Consider the following 14,460-nt stretch of genomic DNA (forward strand, 5'->3'; position numbering starts at 1 on the left):
TTTATTACACAGCTACAGTGGCCAAAACAACATAGTACTGGTACAATGAAAGATACATTGATCAATGGAACAGAATCCAGAATCCAGAAAATAACCCATCCACATAGAGCCAACTGATTTTTGACAAAGTACTTAAAAATATCACATACAGAGGGGATAGTCTCTTCAACAGATGGTGCTGGCAGAACTGAAAAGCATTATGCAAAAGAAGACCTTTACCTTACACCTTATACAAAAACCAATTCAGCATGGATTAAAGACCTAAATGTGAATCCCAAAATTATGAAGGTCATCAATGGAAACATGGGAACAAATGTGAGGGCACTAATTCAAGGAATACACAGACTACAAAACATATTGAAAACTATACAAACAAAAGTAGGCAAAATAGATGATTGGAACATACTAAAAATTAAAACTTATGTGCATCAAAAGACTTCAGCAAAAGAGTAAAAAGGGAACCCACAGAATGGGAAAAATCTTTTGCAACGACACATCAGACAAGAGACTCATTTCTAAAATATATAGGAAACTACAACACCTCTACAAGAAAAACACAAACAACCCAACTAAAAAATAGGCACAGGACATGAACAGACACTTCACCAAGGAGGCAATCCAGGTAGCCAAAAGCACGATCACTAGCCATTGTTGTTGTTAACTGCCATCGAGTCGGTTCCGACCCATAGCAACCCTGAACAGGGTTTCCGAGGCTGTAAATCTTTACGGGAGCAGAAAGTCTCATCTTCCTCCCGCAGATCAGCTGGTAGTTTCGAACTACAAGATTTGCAGCCCGATTCGTAACCACTACGCTACCAGAGAGATGCAAATCAAAACAACAATGAGATATCATCTCCACCAGCAATAACAGCAAAGATCAAAAAAAAAAAAGACGACAAAAAATGCCGGCGAGGATGCAGAGAGACAGGGACGCGACTGCATTGCTGATGGGATTGCAAATGGTCCAACCTCTCTGAAAAGCAATATGGCACTTCCTCAGAAGGTTGAAAATAGAAATACCTTATGATTCAGTAATTCCTCTACTTGGTATTTACCCACAAGAAATATGAGCCATAACATGAATAGATATATGCACACCAATGTTCATAGCAGCACTATTTACAATAACAAAAAAGATGGAGACAACCTAAGTGCCAATCAATGGAAGAATGGATACACAAACTGTAGTATATACACACAATGGAAAATTATGCTACCTTGAAGAACAAGGAAGCTGTAAGCTATCACATAACATGGATGAAGCTTGAGGACATTATGTTGAGTGAAATTAGTCAGTCACAAAAGGAGAAATACTGCATAGGACCACTACTGTAAAAGACTAAGAAAAAGAACCCATACTAAAGGGGTGGAGGGATTCTTTGCTGGTTACTGTAATGTGGGGGTTGGGACGAGGGGAGGGAGGGGAAGGTGGAGCACAGGGTGGGGAATAAACACAGGATAGTTTGGGTGCTAGGGAGGGGGCAATATACTAGAAAGGGGAGGAGAAATGGAAGGACAAGGCGGATGGGAAAACAATTAGGCAGGTTTGCATGGGCTAAGTGGGACAGAGGTAAATAATGATGTATGCACAACCTTGGAACAACAGGGCTCTGGGATACAGGGATTGAGACATGGTTGGAATGGGGAAAAGGGGGAAAATAATGTTAAGATGTTTTGCTGTCTTTTGGATCTTGTTTTCCCTTGCATACCATTTTAAAATACACACTTGAGAAGAAGAGAACGGAATAGCCAGAAATACCACCATAAAGCTTGTAACTCCATCTTCTGCCTACAACTGATTGGAACACCTAAAATGGGTCTACAAGGTGCCTAGTGAAGGAGACTTCCTGTGGAGCTTCTGCATTACATAAGACCATAGGTGGAATCCTGAACTCCATCCAGAATCTTCTGAGGTGGGAAAGTTTCACTTGAAATGACAAGCAGACCAACCTGAAGCGGCTAGAAGAACAGAAGGTACTTCTTGAAAGAAAGACCGACAGGAAAAACACAAAGCAATAATGGCAGTCCGACTACTACAAGAACAAGCAAGTTGTTCACCCAGGAGACATCAATGCAAGTGGTCAGGTCCCCTCAGGGCAAACCCCCTTCCAAGACTAAGACTCATTGGGAATACATGAGCAGACATGTGTTCTGATTGGTGACCACATTCATCACCAATAAGGGGAAGTGAGGGACAAACAACAATGACGCTGCGAGCTAAGCCCTATGACATTCAATATACTCCTGTGAACCCAGGTGGATACCTGGTTGGCCAGCACTGGGGAAAGACCTGGTGACTCTTGGGCACAGAGTCAGTGACATAGCCACAGAGGACTAGAGTGGAGAGTGAAGCATCCAGCTGATAAGAAGAGAGGGCATATGCATAAGAACACCCACACTTGCAGATAATACCCACTTGACCTGGCTTCAATGACTGGATGACCAGAGCTCAACTAGAAGAAGAAAGAAGAGGAAAAAAAAAAGAGTAATCTGGTACAATTTGATGAACTTGACCTACACCTATGAATGCAGTAGCTCAAAAGAGGGGACAAATCTTTATAGTGAGGATCATTCCCACCACCTCTGTACACAGAGTAGATAGGGATGGGCAACTTGGACATTGGCTACCCAAAATGGGGGGCTACAAAGGCAATAAATGACTGGCTTATAAGTTTTCAAGAGGGAGCCTAGATACTGAGGGCACGGAGAAGTGTAAAATCTCCACTGAGTAGTATCTGATTTTTCTGAGTGGGGCTAATGAAATAGTGAATAATTGTTATCAAGACTGACTGTGAGGGTTAGTAATGTAAAGGTAGACGTTTTGTAGCAAAAGGAGGGGAGTGATTGACTTTGCAGTCTAGGAGCTGAAGTTCCTGGGACCATGAAGGGAGAAGAGCAGAGTGCGTGACCCTATCCAGAGAAACAATGATGCCAGAGATGGAGGCAGAGACAATGATGTGGAGAGATGGAGCAGCTGGGGACTTTAGAACCAGAGAGGAAGAGGGCGCTGTGTGCTGACGACCAGGGGTCAGGCTTGCAGGATATACCCTTGGCTGGTTGATGATGCATGGAGGGGATTGTAACCATGGCAATGAAACAATATACAATAGGATGAATGTAAAAGTAATGTTCTCCCATGTAAACTATCACATAATTCATAATAAAACATTAAAAAAAAATCTGTAAGAGACTGAGGATTGACTGGAAGTTGAGGTAGAGTAAAATGAAAGAGAAGGGATGTCAAGGATGACTTCTAGTTTTCTGGCATGAATAGTACTGTGATTTATTAAGATGACTACCATTAGAGGAAGAGAAAGCTGAGGCACAGGATGCTGAATTCAGTTATGAACATGTTAAATTGGAAAGGTCTTTAAGACCAAAGAAGATGTTAAGTGCAAAGTTGGATATATAGGTCTGGTACTTAAAGAGTGTCTGGGTTACAGTCTATGAGTATATATAATATGTATTTGTTAAATTAAACTGTAGAAAATGGGTGTATCACCCAGGAAGGGAGTGTAAAATACAAAGAGGGTCCAGAAACAAACTTCAATGTTCTCTGACATTATAAAGCAAAATTGAGAAGATGAAACTGGCAAAAGAGATTACAAAAGAATATCCATATACAAAAAGGAAACTAGGAGTATGGTATCACAAATTGTCACAATTGTCACAAATAATTCATGAAGGAAATAACCAAATATGATATGTATTTCTATGTGATTGAATATGATCCATTCTCAGTAGTGCATATTGAAATAAGTACATAGAAAGTTTTTAAGACTTTAGAAGTAAGATAGAAGTAGTTTGAGAAGTATAATGTGAGGAAACTTAAGTATAACTTATTTGACAAGTTTGATTCTGAAGCAGGAAAAAAATGGAAAGTGGAGTATGTTTAAATGTTGATTTGTAGAATCAATAATCAGGTAATTATTGAAATATATGAGTGCCCAAAGATTCTAGAGAATATAAACTGAATGAGGTCCTTAACTGGAGATATAGGCATCTGCTGCATTGTAATCAGGAGGAAGGAGAGGAAACAGTAGCACACAGCTGGGTGGTGTTGAGGTTGAAAGCCATGGTTTTCAGAGTTCCTGTCCACTGGCTCTATTTTCTAGTCGAGTAAGAGGAAAAGTCAGTTGGTAAGAGCAAAAGAATGGAGAGCAGTGGAAGATTAAGGAGAGTGGAAGTGATGTGGGAGATGGCAAGGTTTGGGTAATAGGTGGTCTGCACTGTGTGTCATTATTGATTGATTGATTGATTGATCGATTGATTGAATTTTGCTAGCAGTACATATTTAGTTATGCAAAACACAAAGAAGCAGGAAGGTTCAACTAATGTATGTTTGCCTTTTGTTTTACTAATAAGGTGTGATAAAAAGTCAGAGGTAAGAGAGTTTAGGTTATTTCCAAGACATGGTCAAATAATAGATTCAATGGTGAGAGGGGACTGGTGATGGGGGGAGGAGGAGAATGGAAATAATGGCCTGGAAATTCATTAATGTTGAAAGCCATTACACTTGGGGTACCTGAGTAAGCTGTCTGGAAGAATATGAGTTTGTCATCAGATGGGATGTTGATTAGTGATTTTAGAGGCAGTTCATTTTGAGCAATGACAAGATCCAGGACTTCCTTTGCCCAGATGGATTCAGAGAAGAGGCCATTAGAGAGGATATGGTTGCTGATCATCCAAAATAGCATATTGAGTGGGCTGGCCATGTAGTTATTGAGGTTATGTAAGGCAATAGCAGCATGATATGGGGATTGAATAGGCACCAAAGTCTCCCTGAAGAATAAGGAAGACAGCAGGCTGACAGACAAGGGTAGAGGTAGGGAAGATGTGATGGAGCCTAATAGAAATTTTTCTGCTAATGGGGAGGAGAAAATATTGAGATTAGGATGAAAAAATAAGGAGTATTTTTACTGAACAAGGAGGTCTGAGATCTGGGGAGGGATAGAGATATGAGATAGCCAGAGAAATAAGGTCCAGAATAGTATGACAGTATGGGAAATGACATTCCCGGGACTTACGCCTGTGTATGTGGTGACTAGGGGAAAAGAATCACAGAACAATGCATGGGACTTTTAATCCTTATAATCTTTAGAGGTAGATTGCTGGCTTGGAATGGTTAGGCACAGCACATAATCAGATGGCTCTTTCTTCAGCTAGCTTCGACATATGTGAATAAGTCTGTGTAGGGCCATGCTTACTGCACACAGCCTACCATATTTGTTATCTTGGGTTTGTTTAGCATTTTGAGAATCCTTCCTGGTTGGTTGAGGCTTTCATTGGAAAGCCACAAACCAGACCTAATGTCTATAACTCATGGTTATATTGCTAGGAATAATATCTGAAAGAAATAAGTGAATATACTCATACCTATTTGCATTTTTAAATATTTTTTCTTTAATGTCTATTCACTTTTCTGTGTCTCTGATATTAGTTGTTGTTAGTGTTTATTAAAGCACTGATATTTTCTATCTGAATCAGTTTATACATCGTTATTACTAGTCAATAACTACCTTTTGGTAATGGTTTATGTTTAATTTGTAAAATTTCAATTAATATCATATGCATACTTTTAACTTTCCAGTTCTTTTCTACTGAGGGTGTTTTTAAATACTGTTCTTTTACTTCCTGAAGGAAGGACCAGTTGATGTGAAAATCCTGCCAGGTCAAGCTGTTCGTCCCACTCCAAGGTGCCAAGGAATCGGCCATATCTGAGATCCACATTATTCAGGACATCACAGGTTAAACATTTTCTATTTAATTTACAGGAATGAACTAAAATATTATGCAGATTAGCATGGATGCATAGCAACACAAGTGGACTCCTTCCATCATACTCCATTCACTGTATTCTGAAGCCACTTTGGTTTCCAGAAGCACCTTTCAGATACACCCCAGTCCTCTGCCTGTAGCTGCGTCCTTAACAAGCAGGTCATGGTGATGGTGGTGGTGTACATGGAGTGGATTCTGACTCATAGTGACCCTGTTAAAGTTTCGGAGGCTGTAAAGCTTCACAAGAGCAGAAATAGAATGGGTTGTAGATTTGAACTGTTGACTTTACAGTTAGCAGACTAACTCACAACCCACTATGCTATCAGGGCTTTAACAAGCATGTACTTCCTATGATATGTGAACCATCCTTTGTCCCATATGAGAAACACTGTCAGATATAGTGCCCAAAAATGAGCCCCTCAGGTTGGTAGGCACGCAAAATGAGACTGGGGCAGAGCTGCCTCCTCAAAGTAGAGTTGACTGTGGTGACGCAAATGGAGTAAAGCCCGTGGGAGAAAAGCCCGTGGGACCTTCATTTGCTGATGGGGCACAACTCAAAATGAAGAGAAACAGCTGTAAACATTCATTGAAAATCGGAACATGGAATGTATGAAGTATGAATCTGGGAAAATTGGAAGTTGTCTAAAATGGAGTGGAATGCATAAGCATCGATATCTTAGGCATTGTTGTTGTGACAACCACATGGTTTACTATGCCGGGAATGACAAATTGAAGAGGAATGGTGTTGCATTCATCGTCAAAAAGAACATATACAGATCAGTCATGAGGTACAACGCTGTGATAGGATAATATCCATGCACCTACAGGGAAGCCCAGGTAATACCACTATTATTCAAATTTATACACCAAATACTAAAGCCAGTAAGGACAAAATAGAAGAATTCTATCAACTTCTTCCATCTGAAATTGATCAAACATGCAATCAAATATGATCATGTATGTATATATTGATCATTACTGGTGAATGGAATGCAAAGGTTGGGAGCAAAGAGGAAGGATCAGTAGTTGGAAAATATGGCCTTGGTGTTAGAAATGATGCTGGAGATCACATGATAGAATTCTACAAAATCAATGATATGTTCATTTCAAATACCTTCTTTAGACAGCTTAAGAGATGAATATATACATGGACCTCACTAGATGGAATACATAGAAATAAAATTGACTACATCAGAGGAAAGATGTGAGGCAAAAGCTCCATATCATCAGTGAAAACAAGACCATGGGCAGACTGTGGAACAGACCATCAATTACGCCTATGCAAATTCAAACTGAAGCTGAAGAAAATGAAAACAAGTCCATGAGAGCTAAAATATGACCTTGAATATATCCCACATGAATTTAGAGATCATCTGAAGAACAGATTTGACACGTTAAACACTAAAGACCGAAGACCAGAAGAGTTGTGGGATGACACCAAGAACATCCTACAGGAAGAAAGCAAACAGTCATTGAGAAGACAAGAAAGAAGGAAAAGGTCAAAATGGATGCCAGAAGAGACACTGAAACTTGCTCTCCATCATAGAGATGCTAAATGAAATGGAAGAAATGAAGAGGTACAAGAGCTGAACAGAAAATTTCAAAGATAAGCTTGAGAAGATAAAGCCAAATATTATAACAAGATATGTGAAGATATGGAATCAGAAAACCAAAAATGAAGAACAAGCTCAGGATTTCTCAAGCTGGGGGAACTGAAGAAAAAATTCAAACCTTGACTTCTGTCATTGAAGGATTCTCTGGGAAAATTATTGAACGATGCAGACAGCATCAAGAGAAGATGGAAGGAATACACAGAGTCACTGTACCAAAAGGAAATGGTTAACGTTCCACCGTTTCAAGAGGTAGCATATGATCAAGAACCAATGATATGAAGAAGAATGTGGCATCAGATATAGGGCAAGACTCATCAACAACCTGAGATATGCAAATGATACAACCTTGCAAGCTGGAAAGGGAGGAAATACATACTTATAAAGATCAAAGACTACAGCCTTCAGCATGGGTTGTACCTCAATGTAAAGAAAACAAAAAGCTTAACCACTGGACCAGCATTAAGATAAATGGAGAAAAGTGTGAAGTTGTCAAATACTTCATTTTGCTTGGATCCACAGTCAACACTCATGGATGCAGCAGTCAAGAAATCAAACGACTTATCACATGAGGCAAATATGTGGTTACAACGCCTTTTTAAAGTTTTTAAGAGCAAAGGTATCCATTTGAGGGCTATGCTGCACCTGACCCAAGCCATAGTATTTTCAGTTGTTTCATATGCATGTGAAAGTTGGATAGTGAATAAGGAAGACTGTAAAAGAATTGATGCATTTGAGTTATGGTGTTGGAGAAGAATATTAAAAGTACCATGGACTCCTGAAAAACAAACAAGTCTGTTGTGGAAGAAATACAGCTGCAGGGTCCCTTAGAAGCCAGGGTGGGGATACTTTGCCTCTCATATTTTGGACATGTTATCAACAGGGACCAGTCCCTGGAGAAGGACATCTTGTTTGGTAAAGTGGAGGGTCAGAGAAGAAGAGGAAGACCCCCAGCAAGATGGATTATCACAGTGGCAGCAGCAGCAATGGGCTCGAGCATGGCAACAATTGTAAGGATGGCTCAAGACCAAGCGGTGTTTTGTTCTGTTGTACACTATGATTCGAAACCAATCTCATGACACCTAACAAAAACAACAACCTGGTTATGAATTATAGTCTTTGGTTGCAGCAGTCAGTTAAGCAATTGACTACTAGCCAAAAGCTTGGTGGTTCGAACCAACCCAGAAGCACCTTGGAAGACCTAGCACTCTGCTTCTGAAAAGTTATCACCTTAATAACTCTACTGTACAGTTCGACTCTGTGCACATAGTTTGAATTGCTTTGATGATAACTAACAACAGTGAAGAACAGCAATATAAATAATATTGAAATTATTTGACACAATCTTTATCCATCAAGTGGCCTTTAAACATTGGCTTCAGACCACCTGAAGGAAATAAAAAGATGTAAAATTAAAGAAGAATTTAAAGAAAGGTATTCTGAGAAGCTTAGAAGAACAACTTGATAAAGAACACATTTGAGATTCAGGACACTAGGGCATCCTAGGAAGCTAGACGATTAAAGACTTTGTCATTCCTCCACATCTTCCATGTGCACATGCTGCTAGGGGTGACCCTCTGGAATGGGACAGGGCTCTTGTCTAGTTTTGAACCTTGACATTCCAGAACAAGGTTCATAGAGGTAAGAGTAAGGTCTTCAAAAGCTAAAGGATTTTAGTGTCTCGTAAATGGAAAGTCAAGCACAATGGATACCTGCAATAACTTCTCTCTAGAATGGAAAAGATAAAAATTGTTGGAAAGGATGTTTCTTTGACTTGCATTTGTTATACAGGATTTATAAGACATTTAAACCATTAGTTAAATACTGCTAACTTAGCTATTGTTGTTGTTGTTATATGCTGTGGAGTCGATTCCAACTCATAACGACCCTATACAGGGTTTCCGAGGCTGTAAATCTTTACGGGAGCAGAACACCTCATCTTTCTCCCGCTGAACAGCTGGTAGTTTCGAACTGCTGACCCTAAGGTTCGCGGCCCGATTCATAACCACTACGCTACCAGAGCTCCTTAACTTAGCTATAGAGGGAATATATATTTTTATTAAACATAACACTATTTTATATTAAAAAATGGCAGATTTCTGGGTGAAGTAAGTTTTTGTTGTCAGATAGTAACTGGATAATGGAGGTTTCATGGGGTATGTAAGTTTAGCCCTAGTAAGGCACTGATATTCCTCTCTGTCTTTAACCGTTGAATCCTTTTTAGTGTCTGTCCTCATAAAGTTTAGCTTTGACATGCTAGGGCTATTCTATCACTGACTATATCCACTTACATTTAATATATTGATTTTTTAAACCACCGATTCTGTTTTTATTTCACTGTTGTTTTTGTTGTGTGCCGTGTTGTCAGTTCTGACTCTTAGCAACCCTGTACAGGGTTTCCGAGGCTGTAACTCTTTACAGGAGCAGAAAGCCTCATCTTTCTCCCATGGAACAGCTGGTAGTTTTGAACTGCTGACTCTGAGGTTAGCAGCCCGATTCGTAACCACTATGCTACCAGAGTGACTTTTATTTCACTGTAGGAAATCACATTTTGAAGGTCATTTACCAATTTAGTCAATTTACAGATGTAACTGTGGATAAAGAATTTACTTACACTCCTTTGTAATTAACAAAAATTGTTTTCTTGGCACCCATCATCTCTAGAGTTGGGTTTTTTTGTTTTTTTTTTCATGATATTTTTGTTATGGTAGTCTAATTTTACATAGCTCTAACAGATTAAAAATATTACTCCTCAGCACACATCTTTGTCATCTTTGTCAACATTTGTTGCAAATAATACACACACACAGACATGTACACCTGTTAGAAATTTACCTTAACAGTTCTGAGGCTGTCCTTATACGTCAAAGAGATGGTAGGCCAGAGATGAAGATTTTAAAATGTGTTGGCATTCCCCCTAAACTCTAGATATACTATTATAATCATCTCTAGCCTGGCTTACTTGGAGCATGTAAATTAGTAAAAATTGCCCATTCCAAACGGAAAGTTGTTTGTTTGCTTTAGTTTTTATTTGTCATATGAAGAATATGCATCTGCGCCTTTTCCCAAGAGGCATCATTCCACATGATGATTTTGGAGTCTCTAGTCCAGAAGATTCTTAGGCAAATGTTCTTATATTTAGAAGAAGAAGAAAAAAAAACCTTACATAATATAACACAATTGACTTCTGTGTTCAAAGCTGTTGGGAAATATGAAAGTCCAGAGCTTCCCTTTCAGGAAGATGGAGACTTCAGCTGATTTTCTTTCTATAAAATACTCCCAGGCAATGAAGTTCTTGCAAATCATGAATGTTGTTTTTACCATTTAATATAAGAATTTCTAGTTCTAATGTGTTTTGAAAGGACATGAATAGTTTTCTTACATTATTAGGTTTTTATTTTGCACAGCTGACAAGGAGGACTAAGATATAAAGATATTATTAAAGGCATCTTAAAATAATAGATCAGTTTCATAGATCAGCTGGACTCCTTAGTGTCCTTTTGAGATGGTTTTCAGACAGGCTTATTTTCATTTTCATTAAAATAGTCAAGGGGTTAGCAATAATGTTCAAAGCTGTTTGGAGTTCTTGTCGAACTTGCTTGTTATTTGAAAGGACTTATATCAGTTCTTATCTGTGTGAAAATAGGATTTTTGGGCACACAATTATTGCACAATTTACATTTTAGTTGAATGAATTTACATAGTGCACAAAATGATGTAAGTGTATTTGTTAACACAGAAATATTTAAGATGACAATATTGGGACTACACGGTATTATGTAGGAGCCAGGGCCCAGAATCAAACATGAAGCTTTTTCTAATAAAGGAATAGAATGTTGACTCTAGAAGCATTGGTCTGTTTCCGTGTCATTAAGTATGGGAAGGTGATTTGTTTAAGAACCATCAATTATACTCTTTACCTAGAGAGCCAGATGTTGTTACAACTGATTAGGACATACATGCTAACAAGTCACATCTTCAAGGGCACATATAGGGAAGATGTAGTTAACACTTACAAGTGTCAGATAAATCTAAGACACTTTGAAGGGGCTTCATAAAAACTTAGAGCTTTGCCCTCAGTCTCCAGTGGTGATTGTTCTAGAATCATTCTGTCACTTCATAGGTAATGACAAAAGTTTTCTCTTCATACATGTTCCCCTCTATGTGCACATGTATTTGTGTACACATGCATGTTTGTATGTTCATGGTTATCTGTCCCTCTATTAATGTTAAAGGTTCAGACTGACCTGAGCTGCACTTCTAGACCTGACATTGATGATGTAATTTGTGGCCAATTACTCTACCATTCTTCATCTCAGTGACCTCATCGGGAGTTGGGAGTTCTGTGCAGTAGAAAAGGATAAGTTCCACAAACTACCTGTGTCTTTATTCACTGAAAACACAGCATCTTACTCTTGAGAGCATAACTGCAGAGAATGGAAGGAGAAAAAAATAATATTAGGAGACTTTACCTTATCCATGTCAGACAGAAAGACTCAATAAGCAAAACAAAATTAAGAATAGAGAGGATAACATGATTAAAAAAAGGTTTACTAAAAGATACATACCAAACTGAAAACAGAATAAACCTAATTAAAAGTCCTTTTAAAAAACTGACTAGTAGGCTACAAATAACTCATTCAATTCTGAAAACCAAAAAGCTCAGATCCATTTTTCTGATCAAAACACAGATAACACAAGAAATTTTAGGTGGGGGGAAGCAAAAAACCCAATCACCTATAACTCTTATACAAACACATAAACAAATATAACTTAAACAATTATAGTACTAAAGGAAAACTCAAGTCTGAATCCTCAGAAAATCTATAATTAAATATAATGATGCAACTAAAGATGTAACTTTTGAGATATTACTATACATGTATTCAGAGGTGAATTTTAATTCTACATAAAAAGATAGAATGAAAACAATCTAATTAGACATTCACTTAAAACAGTTATAAAAGTTTAAAAAAAATCACATAGGTAATAGAAGGAAATATCAAGCTGAAAATAGAAGAGAAAGAATTGGTATATAGAGCAACAGGAAAAAGATGTAAGATTGTCCAAGAATTGCCTCACTGAAAACAAAAGAAGGTGATTTATATAGCACCAGTTAGTCTAACCATGCAAACTAAATATCATAAAGTACAAACGTGCAAAGTTAGTGATAAGATTTTTAATAAAAATGCAATTCAACAAAAGAATGGTAATTAATTAACATGAAAAGTTGCAGAATAGTTTGGATTGTTTTTAAGAATATAAGTTCCTAAAACTAAAATGTCATGAAATACAAAACAAAATTAAACCAAAGAGAGAACCATGAAAGAAAATAGAGCTACTTCTTGTCTTCATTTTTCTCTCTCTCTTTTCCTACTAATTAGCCACAGTTTTTAGTCCAGATGGTTTTTCATAGATAAATATTTTAAAGCAGCATTTAAGACACAAGTAGTTATGATATGATTTAGATACTGTCCAGGAATGAAGACAGAAGAAAATCTTTCAAATATATGCATTAGCATATATAATTCAAAAATAAAATTTATGCTTTTTAAAAAGCAGATGTACAGGTAAGAGCAAGTATTCCACTTCCTATCCCTCTCCACATGCACTAAAGTGCATTAACAGTGATGGCCTTTGGGAAGAGGGATAACAGATGGCCTTTTCCATTTTTATACTTCTTATTATTATTTGCATTTTCTTACCATATATAAAGTGTCCTGGTGTGGTGCTGCGGGATAATGCCCTGGATTGCAAGTTTGGTTTGAACTACAAGGTCAGCAGTTCAAATTCACCAGTCACTCCTGGAAAACCCTATACAGGGTCACTATGAGTCAGAACTGACTTGCTGGTACTTAACGACCATCTGTAAATATTACATTTTTAATGCAATAGGGGGTTATTGAGATTTTTTTGGTTGTCAGATGCTATTGAGTTGGTTCCAACTCATAGCAACCCTCTGCACAACAGAATGAAACACTTCCTGGTCCTGCACTATCCTCCTCACAATACTCGTTACACTTGAGCCCATTGCTGCTGCCACTTTATCTCATTAGAATCTTCCTCTTTTACACTGACCCTCCCTTTACCAAGCATGATGTCCTTCTCCAGGGACTGGTCCCTACTGATAATATGTCTGAAGTATGAGCGATGAGGTCTCATCATCCTGGCTTCTAAGGAACATTCGGACTGCACTTATTCCAACACTGATCTACTTGTTCTTTCAGCAGTCCATGGTACTTTCAATATTCCTCTCCAACACCATAGCTCAGATACATCAATTTTTCTACAGTCTTCCTCATTGATGGTCTAATTTTCACATACATATGAGCCTATTTAAAATACCATGGTTTGGATGCACCTCAGTTCTCAAACTGACATCTTTGCACTTAAACACTGAAAAGAGGTCTTTGGGAGCACATTTGCCTAATGCAGTATGCTTGATTTCTTGACTGCTGCTTCCATGAGTATTGATAGTAGATCCAAGCAAAATTAAATCTTTGACAACTTCAATCTTTTCTCCATTTATCTTGATGTTATTTATTGATCACTGGTGAGAGTTTTTGTTTTCTTTACATTGGGGCATTTCTTCATCAGTAAGTATTTTAAGTCCTCTTTGCTTTCAGCAAGCAAGGTTATATCATCTGCATATCAATCCTCCAATCCTGATACCACGTTGTTCTTCTTCATATGATTCAGTTTCTCAGATTATTTGCTCAGCATACAGATTGAATAGGTGTGATGAAAAAATACAACCCTGTTTGATTTTAAGCCATTCAGTGCCTCCTAATTCTGTTTGAACGATTGCTTTTTAGTCTAAATACAGGTTGCTCATTAGCACAATTAAGTGTTCTGGAATACTCAATACTTGCATTGTTATCCTTATTGAGATTAAATTGTTTTTCCTTTATTGTCCATTTCTATATTTCTATATTCACATATTAATAGGTACATAACTGTCAAATTTCTTCGTTACACAGCTGCCAAACCACAGAGAATCATCGCCCAGTTAAACTGACACATAACCTTAACTCTTGCAGCCAGCATTATTTTTGCCTTGCACTTTGGTATT

The 14,460-nt window shown here is 37.9% G+C and overlaps 1 pseudogene; it reads left to right on the top strand.

Annotated features, from left to right (window-relative positions):
- Positions 1–14,460, top strand: part of LOC102839594 — a 223,903-nt pseudogene that overhangs the window by 144,898 nt on the left and 64,545 nt on the right.

The sequence above is a fragment of the Chrysochloris asiatica genome, unplaced genomic scaffold (assembly GCF_000296735.1).
Source record: "Chrysochloris asiatica unplaced genomic scaffold, ChrAsi1.0 scaffold00122, whole genome shotgun sequence".
Taxonomy (NCBI): domain Eukaryota; kingdom Metazoa; phylum Chordata; class Mammalia; order Afrosoricida; family Chrysochloridae; genus Chrysochloris; species Chrysochloris asiatica.